This window comes from Gracilinanus agilis, chromosome 4 (genome assembly GCF_016433145.1).
Source record: "Gracilinanus agilis isolate LMUSP501 chromosome 4, AgileGrace, whole genome shotgun sequence".
In the NCBI taxonomy this organism is placed as follows: Eukaryota; Metazoa; Chordata; class Mammalia; order Didelphimorphia; family Didelphidae; genus Gracilinanus; species Gracilinanus agilis.
Window position 1 is genome coordinate 330,385,690 of NC_058133.1, and position 15,860 is coordinate 330,401,549.

Sequence of the window (15,860 nt, forward strand, 5' to 3'; positions counted from 1 at the left end):
TTCTAAGAGGTTTCTCCCAGATTTGGATGCACTGTAACTTACTCCTCCTAGAACTTCTGGGTCCTTTGTCATGTCATGTCTCAGGGAAGTTCAGGGAGCAAATAACTCAGGGATCAGGAAAGGTCAGGTGTTTCTTAGGGAGCAATGAAGTCCCCCTCTAGCAAGTCTAATTGATTTCCTACCACTGAGGTCAAGGACAGAGTAGTAGCAATCCATTAAGAAGGTGGAAACATTACTGGGTCTGTATCCCAAAGAGATGATAAAAATGGGGAAAGGACCTACTTGTACAAAAATATTAATAGCAGCTCTTTTTGTAGTGGCAAAGAAATGGAAATTGAAGGGATGTCCATCAATTAGGGAATGGCTGAACAAATTGTGGTACATGTTGGTGATGGAATACTATTGTACTATATGAAAGGATAAGCAAGATGATTTCAGAAAAAGCTGGAAAGATCTGCAGGAACCTATGCAGAGCAAAATAAACAGAACTGGGAAAAAATATACACAATAATAGCAATATTGGTTGATGATTATCTGTGAAAACTTGGCTACTTTCAGCAAGGCAATGATCTGGGACAATCCTGGAAGACTTATGACAAGGAATGCTATTAACTCCAGAGAAAGAACTTTTGGAGTCATTCACATCAGTGTATTTATTTTGGGGTTTTGGTTATGTATGAGTTTGCTCTTATAACAATGACCAACATGGAGGTTTGTTTTGCATGACAACAAAAATTAAAAATTTTTAAAAAGATAAAAAGGTAGAAGCTTCCAGTTCAAAAGGTATCAAACATAAAAGTTTTGAGATTGTGGATGAGAAGGGGAGCACCAAAAAGGTATGTCAGAGAAAAAGGGGGAAGGCATTTGGCTAGGCATAGATGGATTTTGTTGAACAGAAATAAACTAAATATGAAAAAGCCTATAATGATAAAAGAATCTGGATTCATAGGATCTTAATTATAGAGCTGGAAGGGGCCTCAGTCATTATCTTGCTCAATATCCTCATTTTAGGGATGAAGAAACTAAGTTTAATGAGGTTAAATTTTTTTGCCCAAGGTCACGCAGGTAAAGAGTACAAGGGTTTTTTGATTCTAAGTATACTGATATTCCCACTGCATATTTGATACAATCACATAATTAACAATATGTTGATATTTTTCCCTCTTATATGTATGCCTAATCTTCCCACCTAGATTGTATGTTCCAGGTGAGTGACAGTGGAATCTTAGCTTCCTTATTTCTGGCACAATCGAGTGAATAAATGAAGAGGGAGAGCAGGGTCTTGGCATAAGACTGGATTGCTATAGAACAGTAGGATCTGGCCCTCAATTGACAAGTGCAAGCTTGCATTACATCGTTACCTCTAGGGGAAGATTTTCATGCATTCACCAAAGGGCAGGATTTTACCTAAGCAGCCAGCCCAGCAAACCAACAATAAGTGCACAGCTGGGAAGCTCGGCTCTCAGCATGTACATGTTGCCATTGCTGCTGTTAGAGCTGCCTGTGTGGGAGAGCAGACTGCTGGGTAAAATGGGGAGTTAAAAAAGCATTTATGCATATTTTTAGAGAAAAAGAACAATTAGGACTAAATGTAACTCAAAATCTAGTTAGTAGAGTTGGCATTTAAATTGGCTATTTAATTAGTCAAATTCTATATGATTAAAGTAGTCACTTCAGAGCATTTTTTTAAAAGTTAAGAATTTGAATATGCTCCAGTTCTTAGATGAACCAAATAACTTAATCCTTCTGTTTCCCCCTGGAATTGCCTTGTATGCAGTTCCAGTTAACAAGCCCCTGAGCCAGGACGCTGAAAGGAGCTTATTCTGTTAGAATAAGGACAGCACATGAATATTGAAGGTTGTTAGCAGTTTTTTAAAAAATCCCAGATTTATGTACGTATACATATGCATATGTATATGTTGTACATATAAAATATACTGCATGTATGTATATGCATATTATTTTTCTTTTTTTTATTTATTTAGAAGATTTTTTCCCCTGGTTACATGATTCATGATATTTCCCACTCTTCCCTCCCCCTTCCCAGAGCTGACAAGCAATTACACTGGGTTATATGTGTATTGTTGTTCAAAACCTATTTCCATGTTATTTATATTTGCAATAGAGTGATTTTTTAATATCAAAACCCCAATTATATCCCCAACGAAGTACATGATCAATTGTATGTTTTTCTTCTGCGTTTCGGTTCCCACAGTTCTTCCTCTGGATGTGGATAGCATTTTTTTTGTCATAATTTCCTCTGGATTGTCCTGGGTCATTGCATTGCTGCTAGTAGAAAAGTCCATTATATTCGATTGTGCCATGGTATATCAGTCTCTGTGTGCAACTTTCTCCTGGTTCTGCTCCTTTCACTCTGCATCAGTTCCTGGAGGTCTTTCCAGTTCACATGGAATCCCTCCAGTTCATTATTCCTTTCAGCACAATAGTATTCCATCACCAACAGATACCACAATATGTTCAACCATTCCCCAATCAATGGACACCCTTTCATTTTCTAATTTTTTGTCACCACAAAGAGTGTGGCTACAAATATTTTTGTACACATATTTTTCCCTATTCTCTCTTTGGGGTATAAACTCAACAGTGGTATGGCTGGTTAAAAAGGAAGGTAGGCATTCTTTTAAAGCCCTTTGTGCATAGTTCTAAATTGCCCTCCAGAATGTTTGGACTAATTCACAACTCCACCAGCAGTGTATTAGTGTCCTAATTTTGCCACATCCCATCCAGCATTTATCACTTTCCTTTGCTGCCATATTGGCCAGTCTCATGCATATTATATTAATGTTTTATTTATGTTTTTTGTTTTTTTACAGCAGTCCTTTTTCAATAATCTCCCCCTCCTCATATATGAGAAGTTGTTTATTCCCATTTTTTGCTATAAAATATAAGAGAGAAGCAGAAAAAACCTGAAAACAAAGAGGATATCCACATATTAAACCCTTCCTCCTAACAAAGAAGAACAATTAGTAAGCAAAATAAACCAACATAATGACTACACATGACAGAACATAGAATATTCTTTACCTATAGTCCATCATGTATTTCAAACTTAGAAAGTACTTCCTCCTCAAAAAATTCTCAAAGATCTAGGAAAACAAAACTATGATGAATGTGGATAGAAGACAAAAATCATTGATCCTTGTACCTATTGGGATGGATTAGGTCTGGGCCCCTAAAAGCAAAAAGGTGAACTAGAAAATGTGGCCCAAGGTTTAGTCTGTTATTGTATATCTACAGTTATCAAAATAGATTCTTTGTTGGAAAACCCATAGGGGGAAACATGGGGAAATTGTCCCAAAAGGTTCTTAATTTTTTTGTGATCCTTAAGGGTAATTTTGGAGTAAGTGACTCAAAAAAGTTAGATGCAACATTGCAGATTGCAGTCCCAGACTTTAATTTGATGAGAGATTGTTCCTTCCCATACTTAGCTATCAAATATAGAAGCAACAAAAACCTAGAAACAAAACAGGTATCTACTGAATGAGGAATAAACTGTGGCATGAATATAATGCAATATTATTGTATTACAAGAAATAAGTATAGATTCAGAGCTAGAAGGACTATAGAGGCTATCAAGTCCATTTTACTCTTGGTGAAACTGAGACACAGAGAAGCTTGCAGAAAGTCTCTCAATTAATATGTAAAACAGGATTTGAACCTACATCTTCCTGACTCTTGGGCCAGTACCCTTTCTACTATATCAGTGATGGAGAACCTATGGTACAGGTGCCAAAGATGGCAACATTTTTTTCACATCACCAACCCTCTGCCCAGCAGCCCAATGGAAGTGCACAGAGGGTAAGGTGGGTGACTCATAGGCAGAAGAGCTGGAGGGGAGCAGATCACTGGGGCTATTCCTTTCCCCTTCTCTATACTCACTGAGAACATTCCACACCTCATTTGCCCCTCCATCCAGCAGCCCAGTGGTAATGCTTTCTCTCTTCCATGTGTAGGGTAAGGGTGGGGCAGGGCTTGCCCAACACATGGTGTCGAGGGGAGCATGACATGTGGTCTCTGGGAGGGCTGGCACAGTACTCTGCTGGGGGTGGGGGAGGGACTGAACCTGGCACTCCATCTCTAAAAGATTTGCCATCACTGTACTATATCATGCTGCTATTCATGAAAAATTCAGAAAAATATGGAAAGACTTACATGAAGTAATGTAGAATGGAGAAAACAGGGCTGTAAGAATAAGCTGCACATTAACCTCAATAATGTAGATGCAAACAATTACCCTAAAGACACCAAAAATCTGCCTGATGTAGTAAGGCTCAGCTCAAGAGCTACCACCTACAAAAGTACTACTTTCCTGCACTTTCCCAGTTGGCCATGCTCCATCCCATAGACTCTTTCATTTCTTCCAACCAATTATAAACTCCTTCAGAGTAGTGATTCTCATATTTGTTACTGAGTCATTGGGCACTCAACATAGCAGCTAGTCCTAAGTGCATAATAAATTTAATTGAATTTTGTGCCAATTCCCTCTTAACCATATTTGTTCTACCCTTTCCATTTTGTAGATCATTCTCCTTGATACAGATGAAAGCAAAAAGGGAACCAAGTAGTTTTATTTTCTTTCTGTGGTGCAAATTTCTGACCCTAAAAGACTGTAGTACATTCATCCTTAGCCATGTTATTAATGGTAAAGCTTCACCATTGTTCTGGTCATCAATCCACCATGCAATTTGTGTCCTAGAAATATAATTATCTTCTGCCTAAGCATTCAAAACTCTCTTTTTTACATCCTTCCATGCCCAATATTAATTATGAAACTATCCATATATTTTTGCTCTTTAGGTAAAAATAGCAAAATATTCAGCATTACTTTTCCTTTTCAAAACAAAGATCCTAACATTTCCTGGAAACAAATGGACTCCCGGTGTAATAAAAGTAGAGTTAAAGCTATGTTTAGAATTTTATTTACAGACAGAGAGATATAGATAAAGACAGAGAGACACAGAAAGACAGACAGAGAGAAAAGCTAGATTCTTTTTCCCTCTTTTCAAATAAGGAACTAAAGAGGGGAGACAATTAATTGTAGGGATAATAAATGAATAGACCCCTGAAGTTACTCAATGCATTCCCACAGACCTAAAGTAGTTCTTTCTTCTCCAGTTCTTCATCTACACACACCACACACACTCTTTTCAAAATTGTGATATTATTTCAACTTCAATCTTTTTAAAACACCATGATTTTACAACCAGGAATATTATTACCACATATAATGTATTTGTGGCTATGAGAAGGTAGAAACAGCAGTGGAAGAGAGATGGAGTTGGTGTATAAATCCCCTCCTCATTCACTGTTGAAGCCACTAATAATATGAGAATAAATGGGGTTTCCCTTGGGAAATGGGGTACCCAAGGAAGGTGTGCCACCCCTCAAGGATTGGAGGGAAGGCTTCCATACAAGCTAGGGTATGTGGTGACCCAGTTCATAGCTACTCTAAACCAGGGCTCATGCAAGCCTCTCCCCTCAATTGATCTTCTACACCACAGAGGGTCAGGTTTAAAGATGGATCCCTACTTGACAAAGCTGTAGTATTCCTTCCCTTATCTGTCTCTCAAATAATTAGTAATGCTATCTGACTTTAAGGTATTTAATTAAATAATAAAGGTAATGGATAAGGGTGGAGGAATAGGTGGTGGTCAGTGGGTGCAGGTAGCCCTAAAACTTAAACCATTCAGGTCTGTCACCTTGGGGAGACTGAGTCTGTCTCAACCCAAAGCTTCTCCTGCCCTTCCCACTAAATCTATGCCTAATATCTCAGTTCAGTCTGTTTATAGTTGATTAGGGTCTCTGTAAGGCAAGGTTAAAGGAAAGTTGGGGCTTCAGGGATCTGTTCCCAAGGGAGTCCAGTAATCCCCCAAAACTGGTTGGCATGGTATTGGACAATGTAGATATCTCAGTTGGCAGTGAACAAGGTATCAGGTCTTCTGTAACAAATCAGGAAACTCAAGGATTGCCTTCAGGTTGCTCAGAGCTCATTTCTCCATCCTCCCTCACCAAGTTCCTACCCCTGAAGATCCTCTTCTTAGGAAAATCCTTCCCAGAAGTCCTCTGCTCTTTTGACTGCCATTGGGTCTCCTGCTCCTCTTCCAACATTCCGTGTCCCCCAAGAATCTTTCCTTTGCCTCCATTTTCACAATAGGGTTCACCACCCTTCCGTACCTTAGTAGACATCTTCAGGAACTATGGCTAAAAATATTCATTAGCTGCCTGATGGCCAATCTGATGAGGAATCCTTCCAAACTTAATGAGGCTGGTGCTCTTTTCATTTTGGTGGCACCTGCCAGTCCTTGTGCTCTACTGGCATAGCCTTTGAGAACCCATGAGAGTTTTCTGCTTTAAAACAAAAATTCAAAACATTGCCTCCCTTGACCTACAAGTTTTGTTAGATATTGCCAAATTTAGGCCTTGGGGTTGCTTAAGGAGAAAAAAAGGTTCCCTGCCTGTCTAAAAGCCTTATTTATATTATGTGTAAGTATAAAGCAAGGAAGGTGGTTTTTTAAACTACAAACTAAAATTTATATATCAAAATAGAAGCTATGCACTTCAAAGTTGTCACCCTAGAAGACTATATGTAAATCTCAATTATGCTGATATTGCTCAAAAGGTTTGAGGCTGGATTTGAACTAACCTTTCCTGACTCCAAATCTGGCACTCTATCCATTACACCACCTACCTTTTCTGAAGTTGATTCAGCTGAGCAAAGCCCTCTTGCCTAAATTGCCTCTTGTGGTCTGCTAGTCAAGCATAAGAAAGAACCTAGGTCTCTTCATGGATGCTTTGTATTCAGTCGACCAGAAAGTGATGTCAACAGTCTGAAACTTTAGCATCACAAACAAATTAAGCAAATCTTGATTTTCATCACCTACACTGTGAAAGTCATTGAGCTAGACTCCTACCCTCAAGCAATTTACAGTCTAGTTAAGGAGAAAAGACAACAAATAATTATCAAAGAATTTGGAGTATGGTTAACTGTATACAGTACCAGCATTCTCTTGCAGATTTTATGTTGGAGAGGTCACTTCTGAGAGAGAATAAGAGAACTGGAGAATAAGAGAAGACTTCATAGAGAAGGTTCTGGCTGAACTAGATTTTGAGAGATTGTTAAATTTTCAGCAGTGGAGATGGGCATGTTGGGTGAAATGTGTAATATTAATGGATAAGTTGGAACATTCCGGTTTGATTGGAATGTATCAAATCAATAGTTAGTGGTATTATACATGTGACATTCCCTTAATAGAATGTAAACTCTCTGAGAGCAGCAATTGTCCATTTTTTTTAATATTTGTGTCACCAGGGACAGAATATGGTAGATACTTGTTAAACTGAATGCTTTTTAAATTAAGTTGTCAGGAAGTAGCTAGGTGACTCGGTTTATTAAGAGGTAGGCCTAGAGCTGGGAGGTCTTGGATTCAAATCTAGGTGCAGACACTTCTTAGCTGTGTGACCCTGGGCAAGTTACTTTACCATTGCCATTTACCATTGCCCAGCCCTTACCACTCTTCTGTTTTGGAACCAATAGACAATATTCTAAGATGGAAGGTAAGGGGCTTTAAAAAATTAAATAAATAAAATTGTGCAATGGGGTATAAAATGCAGAAGATATTTTATACAAGGTGGCATTAGGAATTTTGGAGTAGGAACTCAGGATTTGATTGAAAGAGAATATTTTCAAAGAAAAAACGAGTGAAATTTCAGCATTACTTGTTAGTGAAGTTGGAGAAGAGGACATTAGAGATTCTATCAGTGCTACAATAATAAAAGAAAATTAATTTGGGGAATTGAACCTTAGATGGAAAAATGTACAAGAAATTTACTTAAGTATCAAAAGAGTTTCATGGTAAATGAATTTTTTTAAACCAAAAGAATCAACAAAAAAATTAATAGCTATCTAAACTACCTAAATATATTTCATTGGTTTCCTAAATTATTTTTCATGTCAGTGAACTTGTTTCTCCTTTTTTTCCTGAATTCCTTTCTCCCAACCCACCCGTACCCAGTTCCATCCCCACATACACACACACAATGAAAAGCCATTAAAAAAAAAACTTTGCCTATGGTATGAAATTTTGGACATTTGATTGCTCTGCAAAGCATAAGCTTGCTTTCAGCAATGGTGACATTTTGCCCCTAATCAAATGTAAGAATAGCTGTGTTAGGAGCTGTTATCTCAGTGTTAAAAAAAAATTGAAGCTGCATGCTTCTGACAAAGAATATGTTTTGTGAGTTGTTAGTCTCAGGAGGAATACAGAGAAGGAAGTTAATAATTCCTTACAAGACTCTCCATCACTCTAATGCTAGCAGATTAATTGTAAATAATGCTAGGTTTTGTGTAAGAGAAAATTGGCCACATAATGAGAGGTAAAGGAAGGTAAAAATTCACTACCAAAGAGAGGTATATGTTATGGTGCATTTTATTAAGCATCAGTTAATGTAATAGTCTATTTTTTCCATTCTAACCATTATTCTTCAATTTTATGTTACACAAGAAATTTACTCTTTGTTACATAGTATTCCTATAAATCTTTTTTAAATCAAAATTTTTATTGCTTTTCCATCTTTTCATTTTGACTGCTAGTGTTTGAGGTCCCTCCTCCCCCATGCAATGATTTTATCATATGACTGAAATCAATATTCTAGTAACAGGGAGTATACATCATTCATCATCAGTCAGAACAGCAAAGACTAACACAGCACTTAGGAAAATTGAGCTTGAAAGTCATCCCTGCCACTGTAGTTTGCTGAATGGTTTTTGGTTTTGTTTTTGTCTTTTCAGGGAACAACTACTATTTCTTCAATTTCAAGAGTGCCATGTAATCCTTTATACTAATTGGACAAATATTTCAAGGGTAACATCATATTGATGGAAAATGAATATTTTGAGGGTATTTTGCCCCTGCAGTAATCTTCTTTATGGGCTACTGATGCTTCCAGTATTAATATTTCTTTCATTTATTTGGAGAAGATCATGCTTAAATTTTCAAGTACTTGTATAGAACTGTTATGATCGCATTAATATGGGCATTCCTGTAAGCAATCCAAATTAAAGGCTTACCTTGTCTGGGGAAGACTCTAATTCATGCCCTCCCATAAATTTCGACCAATAGGATTTGTACCATTCCATGGGCCATCCTAGCTTTCTCATAAGAAGTATAATAATTAATAAAAATAGCTAACAATACAGTATTGACTATGCGCTAAGAGTTATATTAAACACTTTAGAATTACTCTCATTTGCTCTTCACAATAACCTTGGGAAATGGGTGCTATTATTATTTTTTTATAGATGAGGAAACTGAGGCAAACAGAGGTTAAATGATTTGCCCAGAGTGACACAGGTAATAAAAAAGTCTGAGGCTGATTTTAAACTCAGGGTTTGCTGAACCTCTAGGCCTACAACTCTATGCATTCCTCCATTTAGTTGTCACCTAACTGTCTCACTAAAGACTAAGGTTTATTTGAGTTGATTCCCTCAATTCAGGTAACAATTCAAAAGGCTTCAGGTGAAAGTCCATCTGAGTCTCTGAAATACAAAGCACACCAAAAATTTCTCTAATAGACTCCTACAATCCTTTGGGCATTCCAAATGGAAATTTAAACTTTAGTATAGAGAGGCTAGCTTTAAAAGAATTCAAACAAATTCGAAAGAGTCTAGGAATTCCAAAGAGTTGAGAAATTCTTCAAAAGCAATTGATTTAAGTTCTTAGAATCAATTACTCAAGATTTCTAGGCTATTAGCAAACCTTATCCTATGAACCTAGAATCTGTAAGGCTCTGAGACAAACTGTCTATAGTCAGATCCAAAAAGGGAAGCAATCTAGATCTGTTCAAAAGAAAAAAAATTTAATTAACATGGATGAGCTCTCACAAGCTGCTCTAGAATACATTGTTAGGCACCAGAATTCCAGAAATATGGAATCTATACTATGCATATAGACTTCCATACTTGTAATGAGTTATCTCAATTGTATAACTATTTGTTCAAACACAATCTGAAAAGAAAACTACTAATTTTTTCAGTTGTTCCCTGAAAATACAAAGAGCTCCACAAATATACCCTGATGAGCCTTTGAAATGTAACATGGTAACAATGAAGAACTGAACTCCCTATCCCAACTCACACTCACATCCTTCAAGGGCATGGCTACCTGATGGAAATTAAGGTAAACTGAGGTGCAGAGTTCTAAGCATAATCAGTTTATTAATAAAGTGTGTATTTTTTCATGAAAAGAGTTGATAATTACCTTGGCTATGCCAGAGACATAGAGTGAAGGCTAACAGGGTATATTTAACAATTAGCAAGAAGATAGGCAACTAGATAGTACAATTTATAGGGTGCCAAGTCCTAATATCAGGAAAATTCATTTCCCTGAATTCAGATCCTGCCTCAGACATTTAGCTGTGTGACCCCAGACAAATCATTTGAACCTGTCTGCCTCACTTACTTGTCTGTAAAATGATCTGGAGAAGGAAATGACAAACCACTCTGATATCTTTGCCAAGAAAACTCCAAATGAGGTCACAAAGAGTCAGACACAACTAAAACAACTGAACAACAAAGCGAGATGATAGAACAAAATCTCAAGCAACATAGTTATCTTCTGATTGTCTATCAATAACATAGTCAGAACTGAGATTACATCATTTGGATTTCCCCTTCTGAAGCCCCCTGTTCTCTTTAACCATGGCCAAGACATTATTCCAATCACAAAATAAAGCATTTCAGAGGATGGGAGTAGTTTTCAGGAGATGATAGTTGCTGAGATAGTTTAAATTGAAGCAATTTAACCTTTTAGGTTAATCAAATTTGTCTGGAAAATGGATAATGGGTAGGGTTACAAAGGTGGAGGTTATGGCCAGGGAAGAGATTGGCTTTAGACAGGTTTTTCTGAGACATGGCTGTTGGATGAAATTTACAAGATGAAGGAATCCCAAAAGAGAATATTAAATCTAGCTTGATTAAAACATAAAAATTAAATTAAAATCAATTTTCAATTTTACAGGTCCATATTTCTAAAACTATAGCTCAGTAGCTCCACTGATGTTTTTACCTTTAATAGACAGCCAATTGACATAATTAGCTTAAAGCAATTTACTAAAATAAAATGATAAGAAGAGCACCAATACAAAACATTTTCCCATAATTTTTGGACTTTACTCTCCCATAGCCTGCTCAACTCTTGGCTTTCAGAGCTAATTCTGTCTTGACTTCACGCACCAGTTTTCTTTACTCACACCTGGATTCAACTTCACCAGACACTCACAAGAGGAGGAAAAAGAAATGTTACCCATCCCCAAATTCTGTTAGAAATACCTCTAAGAACTGCTGTCTTTTCTTGATTCCCTAGACAGCCTATATTACATTTCAAAGGCTACCCTGGGTGTGACTAGTCCTTAAATCATATAACTGTCTTATTATTTCATCAAATTTGATGGAAGAACTTCTTCACATATCCTAACCGAGTGATAAAAAAGCAATGTGGCTCAGTAATGGTGACTAGGAAAACACTAAGGTCTACTTCTAGGCAAGATATGATAAAAGGTTACCTCAGGAAAGTTTTAGGATCAGAGTTAATGGCTCTCTACAAAGCCCTAGAAACCTCTTCACCCTGGAACCTCACTCAAGCTCTGGATTTTGTACAGTGGAAGCACCCTTAGCCCTGGAGACTCTCCTTCTAGCTAATTCCTCCCAGAATCCCCATTTTAAGGAGGAGATTCATCTCTTCATTGCTCTCCTGGTTGTACTCCTGAATGTCATGAACTTTCTTTACAATGTCCTCTCACCAGGTACCCTCATTTACCCCAACTCTTTTCAGCTTCTTTTATGTATTATCTTCTCCCAAGGAAATATAAGTACCTAGAGGGCAGGGACCGTCTTTCTGCTTGTGTTTATATTCACAGCACTTATCACAGTACTTGACACACAGTAAGTAGTAACTAAATGCTTAGTTAACTTGACTTGATTTGATTCCAAGGAAAGAAGGATGAGGAAGTTGAGGACATGTATCAAGTATTTTTTCTGTCAGCTCAAATATAATCAATTTCATTTTCAGTGAAATAATTCAGTGCTTTTCATGTCCAGTGACTTCCAATTCTTTTTATCATAGAAAGTATTCATAATATATGTATAAGGCCTCTGGAAGGTAAACAAGCCATTGGCCCCTCTCATTTTTTTATTGCTGAGACATAATTTTTAAACTTTATCTAAGCTAGCCAGTTTTAATCTTTACACTGAAATCACCAAAGATCAAATTATGTGTTAATTTAACTTGAAGAGTCTTATAGAATTCTTGGTAGAATTTCTCTAATTCCTCATCCTCTGCAACAGAAGCAGGTATATAAGCTGCAACTATGTCTATGTTAGTATTTTTTCAAATACTTATCATAAGCATCCTAATATGAGATAACTAAATCTCTCATGAAGTTATATGTCTTCTTATCTTTGTACACATCATAAAATCAATTCTACCAACTCCTTTATTTGCTTCTTCAAGAGTAACTTTCCTTCCTTTTAGCTTCATTCTGTTGTGGGAGAGCTTAGAGATGAGACCCCAGGTTTGGGACAGGTTGCCCTTTGCAAGAATGCAAGACTACAAAACAGCTTAAAAATAAAAAGAGAAATTTTTAAATTTAGAAGCCACGTTGAAAGGCCAAGAGACAGTGTGCAAGTGGAACACTGCCTCCCCAAGGAGATGGGGTTTGGGGATTTTATACCTTTTTGACAACAGGACCTACCTGACTAGAGAAAGGATTTCCCTACATCTAGTAGGTCTCTGGAACCCAAGATATGTCACATGGTTATGTCCTATGCCTCAAAGTCAAAAGGGGGTGAACTGTCCAGTTGAGAGGATAATCAGGTATCTAGGATATAAAATAGATGCTTATCAGGAGCAATCTGGGATGTGCCTGTCTGTGCTCATCAAGACTGAAGGGAGAGGTCACAGGGGCTCAAATACCTCAAGAATGCAAGTAAAAATGAGTTTTTAATGTACTTTTTAAAAAACCCTTAACTTCTGTATATTGGCTCCTAGGTGGAAGAGTGGTAAGGGTGGGCAAAGGGGGTCAAGTGACTTGCCCCGGGTCACACAGTCTGAGTCCAGATTTGAACCAAGGACCTCCCATCTTTAGGCCTGACTCTCAATCCACTGAGCTACCCAGCTGCCCTCTTTAATGTACTCTTGACTCAGCCCACCATCTCGGATCAGGGGTCGGCAACGTATGGCTCTCGAGCCATATCTGGCTCTTTTGAGGGCCAGATATGGCTCTTTCTGCAGGAGTCATAAAGTCAATTTTTTTTTTCAGGCGCTGTTATAGGAGAGCACACTGTGAACACTGTATGAATCTCACGAAATTACATTTTAAAAAATGTGCCATTTATGGCTTTCACAGCCAAAAAGGATGCTGCCCCCTGATCTGGGATGTTAGAGTGTCTAGGGAAGTCTGTACCCCCATATCAATTCTTTATTCATTTACAACAACAATGTCAAGACTGATACAATTTAGTTCTTCTAGTAGTGTGTCCCTTTATTGGTCATTAGACAAAAATAACAGAGTACCAACGTTGTTAGTATTTGCAAAAGATGAAAAGAAAGTATAATCCTTAGCACCTGCTACCCTCTTTCTGTGCCTCTGCCCCATCACTACAAAAGCAGTGTGGAGCCACAATTGACTGAAGTTCAATTTGTATATTTCATTGTTTTATAGACTGCTATGTACAAAAAAATCATCACCAAGTTATCAAGCTACCATTCATGAGTCTTTACATATTTAGTGGGGCTGCTCCTCAGAACATAAATGGGCTGTTGCTGGACTGTATTCTAAGGCTTTCCAGCATCTGCTAGAGCAGGTGATCCACTGACATAGACTTTAAGAACCCAAGAGTATTACCTGGGAAGCTCATTACATGACAAATATAGAGTGGAAAAGAAATTCAGAGGCTATCTAGTCTAAGCTCCTCCTTTTACTGATAAGGAAAAATGAGGTCTAGAGGGGTTAAGTGACTTGCCCAAAGTCATGCAAATAGAAAGGAACAGTCAAAATCTAAATCCATGTCCTCTGACTACAAATTCAGCACTCTTTCAAGACTACTTTATGTAGTACATTTTTATAAATGAAAGTGATACTCCAAAAAAAGCAACATGTAGCCTCAAGTGGATGGTTGTAGATATTTCCTTGAGACACATGCATAATAAGGAAACATTTTAAAAACTCTTGGGCTAAGTTGTTACAGCAAATACAGATTTGCTAGATTTGCTCATGCTTCTAATTATTCCTGGAAGCAAATTGGTCACAGGCAGGGAGAGCAAAGCCATATGCCATGGTGTAAAATTAAATGAGTAAGGTCCTTTTCTGCATTGGTCAAATTATGGAAGTATCTGCAACATTGGGGTTTAAAGGAAAACAATAGACTATGAAAGGCTACACTGATTATTACCCTGGTTCCTGTGATGAACTAGCTGTTTCAGTGGATCTTGTTATGTTAAGATGCAGCAGAGGCAAATCAGTTTTTCAGATAATTAAGTGCGCCTTTTCTGTCTGTTGATCACTGAAAAGTCTTGGGGTGTTCCAGCAGATCATTGAGAGGACTGTCAGAGCACAAGTCTTGCAAATAAAGTGAGAACAATGCCTGTCAAAGGAATAACTACAAGTCTTTCACAGAGGTGGGAGTCCCTGTAGTGCTGTGAAACCTGCCCTTAGGCAGATTTGTGCAGACACCCTGTGGCCTAGTATTTGGCCCAGAAATTCTTCTTACTTCTCAGATTAGAATTTCTCTATTTTACCAAATAATTAGTGTTGTCATAAGTCTTGGGGGATTGTTCTAACAAGTGGAGGAAGTTCATTCCAGATATTCAGGACAGATTGGGCAAAGGGACAAAGATAGGAGATGGAATGTCAGGTACATGGAACAGATAGTAACAACAGTTTGTTTGAAATAGGGAATGCATGAAGGGGAATGATAAAATAAGACTGGAAGGTAGGAGGGAGATACTTAGGGTTAAAATGACAGGCTAAAAGTTTTATACATTGTTCAAGAAGCAATGGGAAATTACAGGACATTTTTGAGTAGGGAATTAAAATGTGTTTAAGGAATATCAGTTTGATGACTATATGGATGAAATGGAAAGAAAGATCGAAAGCACAGAAAACAATTGAGAGGCTGCTGTACAGTCCTGAGAGAGTCCTGTATTCAGGTTATGTCTATGTGAGTGGAGAAATGTAAGGATAAAATGAATGACTTGCCAACTTATGGGATATGGAAGAAATATTGGATATCATGAGGGAAAAGTAAGTCAAAGATGACTCTGAAATCAGTCTGAGCATTTCTATATGACCCTGGAAGAAAATCAAGCAATTCTAAATGGAATCAATTTTCAAAATGTACATAGTGATTTATTTTCACCATTAATGGTGGTGAATTAACAACAATTGGATTCTATCACCTCAAAGCCAGAGATCAAGATTGCCTAGGATGGCTTGGGTTAGCAATGAGGTGAGGAGGGAGAAGTATGATATAATGCGAAAGGAACTGTGGAGATCTTGGAATCTGTCACTAACTAAGCATGTGGCATTGACCTCTCTGGGTCTCAGATGGCTCTTTTGTTGAATAAGGGAGTTGGAATCAGTTGATCTTTCAAGCCCCTCATAGCTTTGGCATTCTCTGATTTCAGGTGGACATCAGAGAGTGTGGATTCCTCACCTTAGCCTCCCTGTGCAAGAAATTCAGGTGAAAAGACTAAATGAGAAAGTATGAGGAAAGCAAGTGGAGTTGAGATATAATTAGTGTAGTGCTGGTTGCAATTTGTGGACCAATTCAATCCAAGGAATTA